General features: G+C 42.4%; 1 protein-coding gene across 1 annotated transcript in view; it reads left to right on the top strand.

The window, feature by feature from the left end:
* The window catches only part of DIPK2B (divergent protein kinase domain 2B), a 258,319-nt gene that overhangs the window by 42,433 nt on the left and 197,548 nt on the right, over positions 1-18,338 (top strand). Inside the window, 1 exon segment of the mRNA XM_056560162.1 lies at positions 7,550-7,631. The gene's annotated coding sequence lies outside the window, so the exon portion shown is untranslated.

Raw genomic sequence — 18,338 nt, 5'->3', positions numbered from 1 at the left:
GAACGTGACAAGGGGTATAGTGAGCCTTAACACCCCAAAGGTGTTTGACAAATTTTCATAAAATTTGGATGGGAAAATGAAAAAAAAAAAGTTTTCACTAAAAATGCTGGTGTTACCCTAAATTTTCATTTTCACAAGGGAAAATAGGAAAAAAGCCCCCCAAAATTTGTAACCCCATTTCTTCTGAGTAAGAAAATGCCCCTTATGTGGATGTAAAGTGCTCTGCTGGCGCACTACAATGCTCAGAAGAGAAGGAGCGCCATTGGGATTTTGAAGAGAAAATTTGTCCGGAATTGAAGGCCACGTGTGTTTACAAAGCCCCCTTAGTGCCAGAACAATGGTCCCCATTGTGGAAACTACACCCCTCATGTAATGTATTAAGGGGTGCAGTGAGCATTTACGTCCCACAGGTGTCTTACAGATTTTTGGAACAGTGGTCCGTGAAAATGAAAAATGAAAGATCTGTTCCAAAGATCTGTCAAACGCCAGTGGGGTGTAAATACTCACTGCACTCCTTATTAACCCCTTAAGGACCCGGGCATTTTTCCTTTTTTCATTTTCAATTTTTCCTCCTTAACTTTAAAAAATCATAACTCTTTAAAATTTTCACCTAAAATTCTATATGATAGCTTATTTTTGCGTCAATAATTCTACTTTGTAATGACATTTTTTGTAGTCATTTTACCCAAAAATCTACGGTGAAACGGGAAAAAAATCAATGTGCAACAAAATTGATGAAAAAACACTATTTTGTAAGTTTTGGGGGCTTCCGTTTTTACGCAGTACGTTTTTTGGCAAAAATGACACCTTATCTTTATTCTGTAGGTCCATACAGTTAAAATGATACCCTACTTGTATAGGTTTGATTTTGTATCACTTCAGAAAAAAATCATGAATACATGCAGGAAAATTTATACGTTTAAAATGGTCATCTTCTGACCCCCATAACTTTTTTATTTTTCTGTGTTTAGGGTGCTATTTTTTTTGCGCCGTGATCTGAAGTTTTTAGCGGTACCATTTTTGTTCTGATCGGACTTTTTGATCACTTTTTATTCACTTTTTTTGTGGTATAAAAAGTAATCAAAAATGCGCTATTTTGGACTTTGGAATTTTTTTGCGCGTACGCCATTGAACGTGTGGTTTAAAAAGTGGTATATTTTTATAACTCAGACATTTCCGCACGCGGCGATACCACATACGTTTATTTTTCTTTTTATTTACACTGTGTTTTTTTTTTATTATTGGAAATGCCGGGTGATTCAAACTTTTATTAGGGGAAGGGATAATTGAAAGGGTTAATGATTTTTTTACACTTTTCCTATGCAATATTATAGCTCCTATAGGGGGCTATAACATTGCATTAACTGATCTTTTACACTGATTGATGCATCTCCATAGGAATGGATCAATCAGTGTTTTCGGCGATTGAATGCTCAAGCCTGGATCTCAGGCATGAAGCATTCATTCGGCGATCGGACAGCGCAGGAGAAGGTAAGAAGACCTCCTCCTGTCCTATTAGAAGTAGAGCAGGAAAAAACCCTCAGGTATGGCGCTGCAGACTCTTGTAGACAGATGAGGCGGATGCCAAAGGTAATAGGAAAGTCCTCAGCAGGACATTTTATTAAAAAAACAATAAAATGGACAAGATTGCGCGTTTCAAGAGGATTCCTCCCTTCCTCAGATCTGAGGAAGGGAGGGATCCTCCCGAAACGTGCAATCTTGTCCATTTTATTGTTTTTTTAATAAAATGTCCTGCTGAGGACTTTCCTATTACCTTTGACATCCACCTCATCTGTCTACAAGAGTCTGCAGCGCCATACCTGAGGGTTTTTTCCTGCTCTACTTCTAATATTGACTCCCAGGACGACTTGTTTCCTCCTGCAACCCATCGGCATAGCAGCGACTCGTACTACAGTACCCAGATTATATCGTGGGTGATATGCTTTTTTGCATAGATCTCAAGGTGAGCGGCCATCTATAAGCCCCGTGGGGTTGCCCCCCCACCCACCACCCGATCTATTGAGGGTAAATACACGAGGCGCCGACCGTCGGTCCTTTCTTTTCTTTTCTCTACAGATCCTCCTGTCCTACAGCTGTTCGGGATGCCGCGATTATATCATGGCGATCCCGAACAGCTCCCTGAGCTAGCCGGGCACTTTTAATTTCGTTTATAGCCGCACGGCTCAGCTTTGAGCGCGCGGCTAAAGGGTTAATAGCGTGCGGCACCGCGATCAGTGCCGTGCGCTATTAGCGGCGGGTCCCAGCTTCACTATGACGCCGGGCCCGCTGCGATATGATGCGGGATCGCCGTGTGACCCCGCGTTATATAGCGCGACCGGGACCTAGGATGTACCCATACGTCCTGGGTCCTTAAGAGGTTAAATTCTGTGAGGGGTGTAGTTTCCAAAATGGGGTCACATGTAGGGGGGGTCCACTGTTCTGGAACCACGGGGGACTTTGTAAACACACATGGTCCCTGTCTACCATTCCAAATGAATTCGCTTTCCAAAAGCCCAATGGAGCTCCTTCTCTTCTGAGCATTGTAGTGCGCCAGCAGAGCATTTTACGTCCTAACATGGGGTATTTCCATTCTCAGAAGAGATGGGGTTACAAATTTTGAGGGCCATTTTCTCCCATTACCTTTTGTAAAAATGGTAAATTTGGGGAAAAAACTGCACTTTAGTGAAAACATTTTTTTTTTCATTTACACATCCGATTTTAACAAAAATTTGTCAAACACCTGTGAGGTGTTAAGGCTCACTGGACCCCTTTTTACATGCCTTGAGGGGTTTAGTTTCCAGAATGGTTTGCCATGTGGGGGTATTTCTGCTGTTCTGGCACCATAGGGGCTTCCTAAAGGTGACATGCCCCCCAAAAACCATTTCTGCAAAATTCACCCTCCAAAATCTCATTGTTGCTCCTCCCCTTCTGAGTCCTTTATTGCGCCCGCCAAACACTTGACATACACATATGAGGTATTTCCTTACTCGATAGAAATTGGGTTACAAATTTCGGGGGGCTATTTCTCCTATTACCACTTGTAAAAATAAAAAAACTGGGTCTACAAGAACATGCGAGTGTAAAAAATGACGATTTTGAATTTTCTTCTTCACTTTGCTGCTATTCCTGTGAAACACCTAAAGGGTTAACAAACTTACTGAATGTCATTTTGGATACTTTGAGGGGTGCAGTTTTTATAATGGGGTCATTTGTGGGGTATTTCTAATTTGAAGGCCCTTCAAATTCACTTCAAAACTGAACTGGTCCCTGAAAAATTCCGATTTTGAAAATTTTGTGAAAAATTGGAAAATTGCTGCTGAACTTTGAAGCCCTCTAATGTCTTACAAAAGTAAAAACATGTCAACTTTATGATGCAAACATAAAGTAGACATATTGTATTTATGAATCAATATATAATTTAGTTGGAATGTCTATTTTCCTTACAAGCTGAGAGCTTCAAAGTTAGAAAAATTCTAAATTTTAAAATTTTTCGTCAAATTTTAGAATTTTTCACCAAGAAATGATGCAAGTATCCACGCTAATTTACCACTATCATAAAGTAGAATATGTCACGAAAAAACAGTCTCGGAATCAAATTTATAAGTAAAAGCATCCCAGAGTTATTAATGCTTAAAGTGAAAGTGGTCAGATTTGCAAAAAATGCTCCCGTCCTTAGGGTCATATTGGGCTCCGTCCCCAAGGGGTTAAGACACTATATGGTCTCTCCATGCTGCCACAAACTCCAGGCAGTTATTCAGCCACTATATGGTCTCCTCATACTGATGCCCCCTCCAGGCTGTCTCATTCAACCACCATATGGTCTCTTCTCATGCTTCAGCCAACTCCAGGCTGTGCCATTCAGCCACTGTATGGTCTCCTCCTACTGATGCCACCTCCAGGCTCTGTCATTGTGCTGCCATGTGACATGTGACTCCTTGTTAGATTTAGTCTTTAGTACCCACACGCCGGGGCCCGGGACACTAAATATTGGGAGTTAAAAGTTCAATTTCAAAACCCTCTATTTCAAATTTAAAAATCTTAAATAAAAATTTGAAAATCATAACTTTCAATGGTCTCCTCATGCTTCAGCCAACTCCAGGCTGTGTCATTCAGCCAATATATGGTTTACTGATGCTGCTAGGCCTGCGTCTGGGCCTTGCTACCCTAAATCTTCAATTAAAATTTCAAAATTTGTCTTTTTTTCTTAGGGATTGTAAAGCTCTGGTGTCTTCTCATGCTTCAGCCAACTCCAGGCTTTGTCATTCAGGCAATATATTGTTTACTGATGCTGCTGGGCCTGGGAATAAAAATTTTGTTATGGTAGCACTAGCTACCCAAAATCTTCAGTTTAAATTTCACACTTAGTCTGTTTTTTCTTAGGGATTGTGAAGCCCTGGTGTCTACTCATGCTGCTGCAAACTCCAGGTTGTGCCATTCAGACACTATATGGTCTCCTCATGCTTCAACCAACTCCAGGCGGAGTCATTCAGCCAATATATGGTTTATTGATGTTGTTAGGCCTGGGTCTGGGCCTAAAAAATTTTTATGGTAGCACTAGCTACCCTAAATCTTCAAATTAAATTTCAAAATTTGTCTTTTTTTCTTAGGGATTGTGAAGCCCTGGTGTCTTCTCATGCTGCTGCCAACTCCCGGTTGTGCCATTCAGACACTATATGGTCTCCTCATGCTTCAGCCAACTCACGGCTTTGTCATTCAGGCAATATATGGTTTACTGATGCTGCTGGGCCTGGGTCTGGGAATAAAAATTTTGTTATGGTAGCACTAGCTACACAAAATCTTCAGTTTAAATTTCAAAATTCATCTTTTAATCTTAGGGATTGTAAAGCCCTAGTGTCTACTCATTCTGCTGCCAACTCCAACACTAGCTACCCAAAATTTTCAGTTTAAATTTCAGGAATGATATTTTAATCTTAGTGAATATGACACCTCCACGTTGTGTCATTCAGCCACTATATGGTCTCCTCATACTGATGCCACCTCCAGGCTCTGTCATTGTGCCGCTCTGCGTCAGTGATTCTAAAAGCGATGCCTGTAATCTGCATGTCATTCTGAATAACAGTATTATTTCACTACCCCAGCACACTCCATGAGGCTCTCTGTATGCCAGAAATTGCCGTTTTTAATACAGATTCGGCGCAAATAAATTTGTATCGAACCAAATTTTTACGAACAATTCGGCTAATCAGACTAATCAAATTTTGCAAACGTTCGCTCATCTCTAACTCTCAGCATGGCTGGACAGCCAATGGTTTTCTTAGCATACTGGGGATTGTAGTTTTGCAACATTTTGAGGGCTGCAGTTTGGAAACCACAGATCTATTACATAGCTGGTCATTTATGTAAATGGTTGACATTTAACACTACATTTTGTCTCATCAGAGCTTAATCACCCAAGGTTCCACTTCTTTGCACCCCAGATCACAAGATTTTACAGAGAATAAAGCAGGGGAAATGTATACATATGTGGAGGCCACCAAAATGGGAGCTGCTTGTGGCTATTTGTTCTGGCTCATACATAGGACCCAGAGGCTGGAATCCTCTTTTTGATGTATGGGTTTTATGCCTGAAAGGGGCATTCCAGTAAAAACTATTTTTTTTAGAAAGGTAAACAAATTTGTAAATTACTTCTATTAAAAAAATCTTAATCCTACCAGTACTTATCAGCTGCTGAAGTTGAGTTGTTATTTTCTGTCTGATAACAGTGCTCACTGCTGACACATTTGTCTGTCTCAGGAACTCTCCAGAGCAGGAGGGTTTGCTATGGGGATTTGCTCCTACTCTGGTCATTTTCTGAGACAGACAGAGGTGTCAGCAGAGAGCACTGTTGTCAGACAGAAAAGAACAACTCGACTTCCTCAGCTGATAAGTACTGGCAGGATTAAGATTTTTTAATAGAAGTAAATAGCTCCCATTCTGGAGGCCTCCACACAGATATACATTTCCCCTGCTGTATTCTCTGTAAAATCTTGTTATCGGGGGTGCAAAGAAATGGGACCTTAGGTGATTAGGCTCAAATGAGGCAAAATGTAGTATTAAATGTCAACCATTTACATAAATGATCTGTGGTGTCCAAACTGCAGTAATTTACAAATCTGTTTAACTTTCTGGAGCCAGTTGACATGAAAAAATTGTAAACCCCTTCAATAAGGTACATGGACAAAACAACCACTCCAATTATTTGCCACAAGAGCCTTTTTTATTCATTACATACTAATATACACACATATACTGTAGTGCATATGCTAATTGCACAAATGCACCTACAGTGCACATATACATAAATACTCAAAGATTTAAATGCAAATACACAGACATATGCATATACAGTGCACATGTACCTATACCTTTCAGCACAGAGAGAGAGAGAGAGAGAGAGAGAGAGAGAGAGAGAGAGAGAGAGAGAGAGAGAGAGAAAATCTATATGATACATTTCTATATAGTTTTATCACTGCACCTGGTCATCTAATTTAGGCTGTTGGTGATGGAGTTCACCCAGGTATGGGGTACTCCATGGAGCTAAACCCTTAGCCCATCCTTTCCCTCTCACCAACCTATTTATTTGTCTACATATCATTCATTAGCTATATAGAGCAATTTCCCTCTACCCACTTACATGCAGGGACTGAGAGAAAGACATCCTATTCAGATCCTGCTTGTCTTTGCATAAACCCCTGAGACCTTGCCCCCACCCTCCTGCAAGACAAACACCCCATGATTTCAGGCTTCACAGCCACACCTCTCCCTCCCCTCCCTGTGTGCCGGCAGAGAATGCCAGTGAAGATTCTCAGTCACAACTCAGCACAGACATAACACTGCTGTAGATCTGACTGCTGCCATTCAGAACATAGCATGATTTTTTGCTGGGGGGGAAAGGTAAGTTTAAAAGAAAAGACATGTAGTATGTACTGCAGGCTGTGTTTACAAAAACACAGCTTGCACACAGATAGTAAAAGCAATTGTCTGGCAGCCATTACACAGAGCTGCACTAACTTCTGGGAGACAACAGAGGCCACAAGAGCTGCGCCTGTAAGTGGGTTGAGGTCAGCTTACATTAAGTGCAGTTTTGATGCATTTTCTTATTCATAGTTCATTTTTATTTTAGAAATATTGCCATAAGGTAATGTGACCTATAATCACAGTTGATGTGTTTTATGAAGATTTGAAGTCTTTAGACTGTGTTTGCACATTTCATTTTTACTGCATTTTCACACATTTTTACAGCCTTTTTAGCTGTTTTTGCTGTAGTTTTTCAAAATCACTGTAAAAATTACACTTTTTACCTTAATGTGCACAAATGCAGTAAAACAGAACCATATTTGCCAGCAATAACTAACAGATAGAGCTAAGAGGGATCTGGGATCTAGCAGGAGTGCTCTGGTGAGGCTGTCATTCTGTAGTTCACAGAAAGTCACCTGACACAGGACTTACCACTTTTTCCTTTCAATTTAAGAACTATGGGGAAGATTTATCAAAACCTGTGCAAAGAAAAAGTTGCCCAAAGCAACCAATCCAATTTCTATGTTTTTAGAGACCAGTGATGACCCAGTGACAGTAATGAATAGAAGCGGCTGTACTGGAATAAAACAGATGGTGCTGTAGGAGTAGTCATGGTGAGTGTCCCAAACTAAAACAACAAACAAGTCTGAAGTGCTCCTTAAGTTTTAACCTAACCTATGACATACATATTCAAAATGGGGCATGTGAGGAATTATGGCATGGGCTTGGGAGTCGGGTCCGTGTCATAACCAGCAGATGCCTACTGCTATCAGCAGCTGACATCTGCTGGTAATGACTGACATCAGAGATGACTGCGATGTCCGTCATTTAACAGTTTAACCCCTTAATGACCAAGCCCATTTTCACCTCAAGGACCAGGCAAATTTTATTTTTGCGTTTTCGTTTTTTCCTCCTCGCCTTCCAAAATCCATAACTCCTTTATATTTCCATGTAAAGACCCATATATGGGCTTGTTTTTTGCGTGACCAATTGTACTTTGTAATGAAACCTCTCATTTTACCATAAAATGTACGGCAAACCCCCAAAAAAATTTTAGGGAGGAAATTTAAATGAAAACCAAAATTTTGCACATTTTGGAGGGTTTTGTTTTCACACTGTACATTTTACGGTAAAAATGATAGGTCTTCTTTATTGTGTGGGTCAATACAATTAAAATGATACCCATGGCTAGATACTTTTATATTTTTGTACTGCTTAAAAAAAATCTAAAACTTTTTGTACAAAATCAGTAATCTAAAATCGCCCTATTTTGACCACCTATAACTTTTTCATTTTTCCATATATAGGGCGGTATGAGGGCTCATTTTTTGCGCCGTCATCTGTACTTTTTTTTAGATATCACATTTGCATATATAAAACATTTAGATCATTTTTTATAAATTTTTTTAATAAAATGTGACAAAAAAGCAGCATTTGTGCATTTTTTAATTTTTTACGTTTACGCCATTCACCGTACGGGATCATTAACATTATATTTTGATAGTTCAGACATTTACGCACGCGGTGATACCAAATATGTTTATTTTTAAAAAAATACGCTTTTTGGGGGTAAAATGGGAAAAACAGACAATTTTCATTATTATTGGAGGAGGGGATTTTTCACTTTTTTTTTTTTCAACTTTTTTTAACACTTTTTATGTCCCCATAGGGGACTATCTATAGCGATCGTTTGATTGCTAATACTGTGCAGTGCTATGCATAGGACACAGCACTGCTCAGTATTATCGGTAATCTTCTGCTCTGGTCTGCTCGATCGCAGACCAGAGCAGAAGACCCCGGGAGATGGACGGAGCTAGGTAAGGGGACCTCTGGCTGTCATGCTGGATGATGGTATCCCCGCGGCAGCGCTGCGGGCGATCTGATCATCCAATCAAAGTGCTGCAATGCCGCAGATGCCGTGATCTGTATTGATCATGGCATCGGAGGGGTTAATGGCGGACATCCGCGCGATCGTGGATGTTGGCCATTACCGGCGGGTCCCCGACTGCTGCCAGCCGTGTATGCCGTGTATGACGCGAGCACCCTTCCGATGCTCGCAGTCATACACAGGACATAAATGTACGTCCTGGTGCGGGAAGTCCCACCAAACCAGGAAGTACATTTACGTCCGTGGTCGTTAAGGGGTTAAATGTGGCGATCAATAGTGATCATGGCATTTAAGAGCACCTGTCACCAAACTAAACTTTTAATATATTGTTCCTTATGTAATTATAAGACACTTTGCTATTTACTTGCTTTTAAAATTCTCAACTTTTATATGTTTTTAATGTGATTGAAAAAGTGGCCATTAGGTGGCTCTCTTCTGTTCCCTGCGCAAGTCAAACAGATAGTTTGGTCTCCTCCCAGCCTGGCAGGAAACCAAACTCAGGAAGTATGTGCGGGGCATGGCATCGCACAGCTCTCACATGCTTCAGTGATTGTCCCTTTTAACCTGTTGGGGAAGGAAGACATATGAATATGCCCTCGCGTCCCAGTACTTAAGGACAGAGCGTACCTGTACGCCCTTGTCACATTCCCAGGGTTTGAAGCGCGCTCACGAGCAGAGCGCGCGTCAAACCCGGTGGGTCCCTACTGTTATCAGCAGCCAAGACCCGGCGTGAATGCTAACTGGACAGCAGGAGGGTCCTCACCTGCCTCCTTGCTGTCCGATCTGTGATCTGCGGCTCCATGCCTGCTCAGCAGCAGTACACCTATAACACTGATCAAAACTATGCTATGGCATAGCATTGATCATTATATGCAATCGAAAGACTGCATGGTATAGCCCCCTATGGGGGCTTAAAAAATGTGTTAAAAAATGTTTTAAAAAGTTTATTAACCCCTTCCTAATAAAAGTTTGAACCCTCTCCCCCTTTTCCCATTTTTCTAATAAAATAATAAAAAAAAAATAATAATAATCATATGATGAGGTACCGCCACGTGCGTAAATGTCCTAACTATTAAAATATAATAGTCGTAAAAAAATACCAAAGTCCAAAATTGTGCATTGTGTCATACATCATTAAAAATTTTTATAAAAAGCGATCAAAAAGTCCCATCAAAACAAAAATGGACAAAATAAAAACTACAGACCACAGTGCGAAAAATTTGCCCTCATATAGCCCCGTATGTGGAAATAAAAAAGTTATAGGGGTCAGAAGATGACAATTTTAAACATGCAAATTTTGGTGCATGTAGTTATAAGTTTTTTAAAGTAGTAAAATAAAATAAAACCTACATAACTTGTGTATTCTTGTAACCGTATGGACCTGCAGAATAAAGAAAAGGTGTCACTTTTACCGAAAAGTGCACTGCGCAGAAACGTAAGCCCCCAGAAGTTACAAAATGGCATTTTTTTAAATTTCACTCCACAAATACGTTTTTTTTGTTTCGCCACAGATTATGTTGTAAAATAAGTGATATCATTACAAAGTACAATTGGTAATGCAAAAAACAAGCCCTTCAATGGGTCTCTAGGTGCAGAATTGAAAGCATTATGATTTTTAGAAGGGGAGGAGAAAAAAAATAAAGTGCAAAAACGAAAATTGGCCTCGTCCTTAAGGTCAAAACGAGCTTCGTCCCCAAGGGGTTAAATCCCGCACATTCCTGTGTCTAGTGTAACTGCACTGTAATCATTTATATGGTCTACACAACCTGTGTAGAGCTGGGGTCACCACTATATGGGCTTTGTATGTGGGGATATTACTCTATGTTCACACTTATGTTCAGTGGTTTTGTTATGCAGTATCAGTGTCAGTGTTTTAATACAATCACTATGTGGTGATAATGGTAGTGGTCATGGTGTGGCAGTATTATTCTCTCTTGTGTACTGGTATTATTATTGATATGTATTATTATATCTCAGTATACAGAATTTGGTCAGTAACAGTATTATGGTAATATGTATAGTGATAATATTCCTTCTTGTGTACTGGTATTATTGGTAATATTGGTTTCAGTATACAGGATTTGCTCAGTAACAGTATGAAGGAAATATGTATGGTTACAATATTCTCTCAATGTATGCAGGTATTATTGATAATATTGGTCTCGGTATACACGATTTGTTCACTAACAGTATGATGTAATAGGTAATATGTATGGTGTTTTACGTAATAGGTAATATGTATGGTGATTTTTTCAAATATGATGAGAGAGATAGTGGACGGGCCCTGAGGTGGACTTAGGGACGAGCCCAAGCCTTGAGCTGTGTAAGGGGCCCCATCATTTCTGATGACAGCCTGGCTCAAAGGTAAGAGAGATGCCCCATACTGGAGATCAGGGGGTTTTGATTGTTGGACTCGACGTGATCAGACACTTATTGCCTATCCTGTGGATATTGGATAAGTGTTATTAGCTGTATAACCCCTTTGAAGGGATACATCAGTGATTTTTTATTTTTTTTTATCTCCATATGCCCAGGCTGCTGGAATTACAAGAATAAACCTTGTCTTACCCCCCTTGCCACCAGTATTGTTTTCCTGTCCTCCAATGTGATTCTTTTCCTGCTTTTGGGGCCCGACACAACACTGCTGCTCAGCTAATTGCTGGCCTCCGTAATGTCCGGCCTCAGCCAGTCATTGACTGAGAAACAATGTGATGTATTATGCCCCGGTCTTGGTGCTGGCGGCCAGTATGTCCCAATGCTGTTCAGCCTGATCACCAGTTGTGGAGGAACACAGCTGCAGCCAGGGCTGGCCCAAGACATTGTGCTGCCTGGGTCCAAGTGTGAAATGCTGCCACTCCCCTCCCCCCATCCAAAAGAGAAAAAAAATACTATGCCATAAAATTGCACTGCATATTCAAGAGCTCCACAGCAATGCAACTCACATTAATCTGCAGCATTAGGTAGGCAGCACATTAGAAAGGCAGCATAATTCCCCCATATTAGGTAGGCAGCATAGTTCCCCCACATTAGGTAGGCAGCATAGTTCCTCAACATTAGGTAGGCAGCATAGTTTCCCCACATTAGATAGGCAGCATGGCAGCATAGTTCCCCCACATTAGGTAGGCAGCATAGTTTCCCCACATTAGATAGGCAGCATAGTTTCCCCACATTAGATAGGCAGCATGGCAGAATAGTTTCCCCACATTAGATAGGCAGCATAGTTCCCCCACAGTAGGTAAGCAGCATAGTTTTCCCCAAATTAGATAGGCAGCATAGTTTCCCCACATTTGGTTGGCAGCAAAGGTTCAATATATTAGAAAGACAGCATAGTTTCCCCACATTAGATAGGCAGCATAGTTCCCCAACATTAGGTAGGCTGCATAGTTTCACAACATTAGGTAGGCAGCATCGTTTCCCCACATTAGGTAGGCAGCATAGTTTCCCCACATTAGATAGGTAGGTAGGCAGTGCACACCCCCGCCCCCTAACACACAAAGAGGCACACACAGACACACTCACCTGGCCTGCGAAGCACTGCTCGTTGCTGGTGGCTGCCTGGCGAGTGACGTCACTGATGTCTTCCTGCGCGGGTCTGCGGAGGAACGTCACTTGCGTAATGTCCCTTGTCAGACAGGCCGTACCATGGACCTAGGTGGCCCCTAAATAAAAGGGGGCAGCAAAGTGCCGCCTGGGACCACTGGTCCCACCGGGTCCCATGGAAGGGCCGGCCCTGGCTGCAGCCAGCGATTAGCTGAGCAGCAGTGGTGCGTTTCGAGACCCAGAAGGAAGAGGATCGCACCAGAGGCTGGAAAGCAATACTGGAGGCATCGGTGGAGTGTCAGGAGGTAGGTCTTGGTTTATTTTTTTATTTGAAGAAGTTTGAGCATATGGAAATAAAAAGAACCCATTTTATGACTATGACTAAGTATTCATGGTTAAGCCCCAGCAATATTGGTGTTTTCTCCTCAATCACACAGATTTTAAAAGATGATATTTTAAAAGCCTTTGTTATTGAATAAATATATGAAGCAATATAAAAAAAGTTATGTAACCAGGAGAATTGTAATCTGATTGACAAACTCCTCAGGGAACTATTTTAAATGGGCTTTCGCTTTGGCTAGTAGCTATGAAATATTGAATTAATAAAAATCTGTTCATATTTTTGATGGCAAGGACTAATTATTACTGTTAATTTGATTCATGAGTGGTTAATGTTATTTAAAATAAGAATATCAGTACAATCCATCAAAGAGGAAGTGTACGACTCTGCAGACTTAGGGAAATATTAACTGTTCCCCTGAAAGCATTTATAACATTAATGAAATCATAAAAAAAGAAGAAAGAACACCAGGAAGGAAAAATATGTAAATGTATTTTAAACAACATCACTGACAGAGAAGTTGCTAACACATTACAGTTTTGTATTGTATATTAAGGAACAGCATTGTCAGGACTGTTTTAGGTACAGAGCAGCTGCAAGGAAATATTTTTCCTGTAGCAGTTCCCCTGGCACCACTGGTAGAATACACATTTTATTTTTTTGCTCCCCAAAAATATACTCAAATCTCCCCTATGGAAATGTTGCCCCATTCTGTAGTCTGTTCTTATTCTTGGTGACAAGAACCACAGATGGCACTGTATATCAGCTCTTGAGTCTATGGAGCTTTAATAGGGATGCCCGAAGGGTGCATTAGGCCTTTAAGCTACCTGTAATTTCCCTTTGATTTACTTTGGAGGTATTTTTGGCATGTACTATCAGATGCTAAGATGGCAGTACATGGAGGCTGTATAGCTCTACGCTAGGGCACTGTGTATGCTTTCGGCACTAACGTAAAATTCACACATGCCGTTTTAGTGAATGATAAGTTTTCTGCATAAAATCTGCATGTTTATTTCCAGCCTAACTCTAGTGAGGTCTCAAATGGGTATTTGCTTATCCACAGGAGCGTCTGAGTGCTGGAATCCTGACTGATCACCAAAATAGAAGAGAAATATTCCCCTTAACTAAAGGAATTGACCACTCTTCATTCATTATTTATGGTGGAGCACTCATCAAAGTTCAGAAGCTAAAACTGCCAACCACCACACCATAGAGAATGAATGGAATGCTGGCAGTCGGCAGCTTTCATTATGGGTGATATTCCATTCTGGTGATCAGACCCGCAGTAATCACCTAGATATCCCCTATGCCATGGACAACTTAAAATGATGGGAATACTCCTTTAAAGAACATGGGGACACTCAAAATGGTTGGTACTGAACAACTTTAACATGGAGTAAATGGTTTCAACATATGTTAGTGGTCACTTTGAGGTTAAGTATTTTTTAGACCCCCTGATATTGCAATCTGCTCCTAACTTCATACGTATCTCATGTAGACATGTCCCTTTCAGTAAAACATGCTAAATGTAATGAACTAGCACAATTTATTACTGAACTGTTTCCGCTTCACAGTCCAAGATGAAAATCCTCCAACTTGTGATGTCTGTGTCAGTGTCGGATGCTGTGAGGTTATTCTCCCTGCAGTATTTCCTGAATGATCTCCTTTCTCTCTACACATGTGATCTCTTTCCCTACAGACTAGCTTGTCTGTGCTTTCCTGTATACTGTACAGCTTATGTGATCTGCCCTACCTGAAAACTTGGATGATTCTTCCTCTTCACACTTTAATCTGCCATGTACAAATTACTTCCTTTTCCTCATTGTCATAATTAACACAAATCTATAAGCATGTCAGTCGAACAACTATTTGTTTGTATTAGATACAGTACAGTGGTCCCTCAACATACGATGGTAATCCATTCCAAATGAACCATCGTTTGTTGAAACCATCGTATGTTGAGGGATCCGTGCAATGTAAAGAATAGGAAGTTTTACTCACCTGTCCCCACCGCTCCGGACCGTCACTGCTGCCCTGGATGTTGCGCTCCATTGCTGTCACCGCGTCCCCGTGATGACCCCGCCGCTCCGGAACGTCTCTGCTGCCAGGGATCGTCGATCTCACATCGCCGTCATCACGTCATTATGCACGCCGCTCCTATTGCATGACGGGACAGCGTGCGCGGCGACGTGATGCCGACGACGGAGAGTGCCGGCGATGGAGGCGATGCCGAAGAGGACGCTCCGGAGCCCCAAGGACAGGTAGGAGACCATCACCGGAGCACAAATCAGTCAGCGCTGCCGGATAGCTGTTTATTCAAAGACTCCGACATACAAAAGCATCGTCTGTTGATGCTGCCTTCAACATGCAATGGCCTCTGAGAGATGTTGAAATTATCGTATGTCGGGGCCATCGTAGGTCGGGGGGTCACTGTATGTAGTTGCTCCGTATAGGATTGGTATTTCATATTTTCCAAAATCCAATCCTCTACTGTAACAACCCACTGAATACAGATCAAAAAAATTGATCCAACACAAATAGTTTTACTTCACCATATAACAAATTGGTTTCTACAGGCAAGCCACTTATCCCCTTCCCGCAGAATGTCATATATAAACGCCGGGTTGTGCAGTGCGTTCGCGCATCCCGGCGTTTATAAATGACATGCAGTTAACCCGGCGATGCGCAGCATCGCACGGGTTAACTGGCAGAAGTCCCGCTGTTTCCAGCAGGGGACAACTTCTGCTTCACCCCCAGGACCATCAATTGATGGTCCTTGTCAGCGATCACTGTGATTGGTCCCTGTGGACCAATCACAGTGATCTGGGGTGAAAGTTCAGATCCCCCGCACTGCCCGCCCCTGGAAGTCGGGCAGAACGGGGGACGAAGGCTGCAGGGGCTCGCGGGGACCTGCGGCATTCGGGGGGAACACGTGGGGACCGGCGGACTTACCTGATCCAGCGGCGGGACCGAGGAGCAGCGCGGGACCGGCCACGTGGACGAGCAGCGACGGGTGAGTATATGGTCCTCAGAAGCAGCAGTGAAGATCTTCACTGCTGCTTCTAGGAGTCTGAAAACTACAACTCCCAGCATGCCTAGACAGCCTTTGGCTGTCTGGGCATGCTGGGAGTTGTAGTTTTGCAACATCTGGAGGGCCTCAGTTTGGAGACCATTGTATAATGGTCTCCAATCTGTGCTCTTCCAGCTGTTGCAAAACTACAACTCCCAGCATGCACTGACTGTCCAGGCATGCTGGGAGTTTTAGTTAAGCAACATCTGGCCCTTCAGATGTTGCCGAACTACAACTCCCAGCATGCCCTTCAGCTGTCTGGGCATGCTGGGAGTTGTAGTTTTGCAACAGCTGGAGACACACAGGTTGGGAAACATTGTTTCTAACTCAGTGTTTCCTAACCTGTGTGCCTCCAGCTGTTGCAAAACTATAACTCCCAGCATGCACTAAAGACCATGCATGCTGGGAGTTGTAGTTTTGCAACATCTGGAGGGCCCCAGTTTGGAGACCATTGTATAATGGTCTCCAATCTGTGCTCTTCCAGCTGTTGCAAAACTACAACTCCCAGTATGCACTGACTGTCCAGGCATGCTGGGAGTTTTAGTTCAGCAACATCTGGCCCTTCAGATGTTGCCGTACTACAACTCCCAGCATGCCCTTCAGCTGTCTGGGCATGCTGGGAGTTGTAGTTTTGCAACAACTGGAGACACACTGGTTGGGAAACATTGTCTGTTTCTAACTCAGTGTTTCCTAACCTGTGTGCCTCCAGCTGTTGCAAAACTATGACTCCCAGCATGCACTAACAGACCATGCATGCTGGGAGTTGTGGTTTTGCAACAGCTGATGCAAGCCCCCCCCCGCCCCGCCACCCCCGTGAATGTACAGGGTACATTCACATGGGCGAGGCTTTTACAGTGGGTTTCTCGCATCTTGAGATGCAGCAAATTTTGCGCTGGGAAACTCGCTGTAATCCCCCGCCCATGTGACTGTACCCTAAAAACACTACACTACACTAACACAAAATAAAATAAAAAGTTAAAAACACTACATATACACATACCCTTACACAGCCCCCCTCCCCCAATAAGAACGTCCGGTACACCACTGTTTCCAAAGCAGAGCCTCCAGCTGTTGAAAAACAACAACTCCCAGTATTGTCGGACAGCCGTTGACTGTCCAGGCATGCTGGGAGTTTTGCAACAGCTGGAGGCACCCTGTTTGGGAATCACTGGCGTAGAATACCCCTATGTCCACCCCTATGCAAATCCCTAATTTAGGCCTCAAATGCACATGGCGCTCTCACTTTGGAGCCCTGTCGTATTTCAGGGCAACAGTTTAGGGCGACATATGGGGTATCGCTGTAATTGGGAGAAATTGCGTTACAAGGTGTGGGGGGCTTTTTCTTCTTTAACCCTTCATGAAAAGGAAATGTTGGGGTCTACACCAGAATGTTAGTGTAAACATTTTTTATTTTTTACACTAACATGCTGATGTTGCCCTATACTTTAAATTTTCACAAGAGGTAAAAGGGAAAAAAGTCCCCCAAAATTTGTAACGCAATTTCTCCCGACTACAGAGATACCCCATATGTGAGCGCAAAGTGCTCTGGGGGCGCACAACAAGGCCCAGAAGGGAGAGTGCACCATGTACATTTGAGGTGATTTGCACAGGGGTGGCTGATTGTTACAGCGGTTTTGACAAACGCAAAAAAAACAAAACCCCACATGTGACCCCATTTCGGAAACGACACCCCTCACGGAATGTAATGAGGGGTGCAGTGAGAATTTACACCCCACAGGTGTCTGACGGATCTTTGGAACAGTGGTCCATGAAAATGAAAACTTGTACAGCCCACTGTTCCAAAGATCTGTCAGACACCAGTGGGGGGTAAATGCTCACTGTACCCCTTGTTACGTTCCTCAAGGGGTCTAGTTTCCAAAATGGTATGCCATGTGTGGTTTTTTTTGCTGTTCTGGCACCTTAGGGGCTTCCTAAATGCGACATGCTCCCCGAGCAAAATTTGCTCTCAAAAAGCCAAATATGACTCCTTCTCTTCTGAGCATTGTAGTTCGCCCATAGTGCACTTCAGGTCAACTTATGGGGTACCTACATACTCAGAAGAGATGGGGTTACAAATTTTGGGGAGTATTTTCTGCTATTAACCCTTGCAAAAAGGTGAAATTAGGGGGGAAACACACATTTTAGTGGAAATTTTTTTTTTTTTTTTTACATATGCAAAAGTCATGAAACACCTGTGGGGTAATAAGGCTCACTTTATTCCTTATTACATTCCTCAAGGGGTCTAGTTTCCAAAATGGTATGCCATGTGGGTATTTTTTGCTGTTCTGGCACCATAGGGGCTTCCTAAATGCGACATGCCCCCCGAGCAAAATTTGCTCTCAAAAAGCCAAATATGACTCCTCTTCTGAGCATTGTAGTTCACCCATAGTGCACTTCAGGTCAACTTATGGGGTACCTCCATACTCAGAAGAGAAGGGGTTACAAATATTGGGGGGTATTTCCTGCTATTAACCCTTGGAAAA

The sequence above is a fragment of the Hyla sarda genome, chromosome 2, assembly GCF_029499605.1.
Source record: "Hyla sarda isolate aHylSar1 chromosome 2, aHylSar1.hap1, whole genome shotgun sequence".
Classification (NCBI taxonomy): domain Eukaryota; kingdom Metazoa; phylum Chordata; class Amphibia; order Anura; family Hylidae; genus Hyla; species Hyla sarda.
This window is presented reverse-complemented; position numbering and strand designations above follow the sequence as displayed.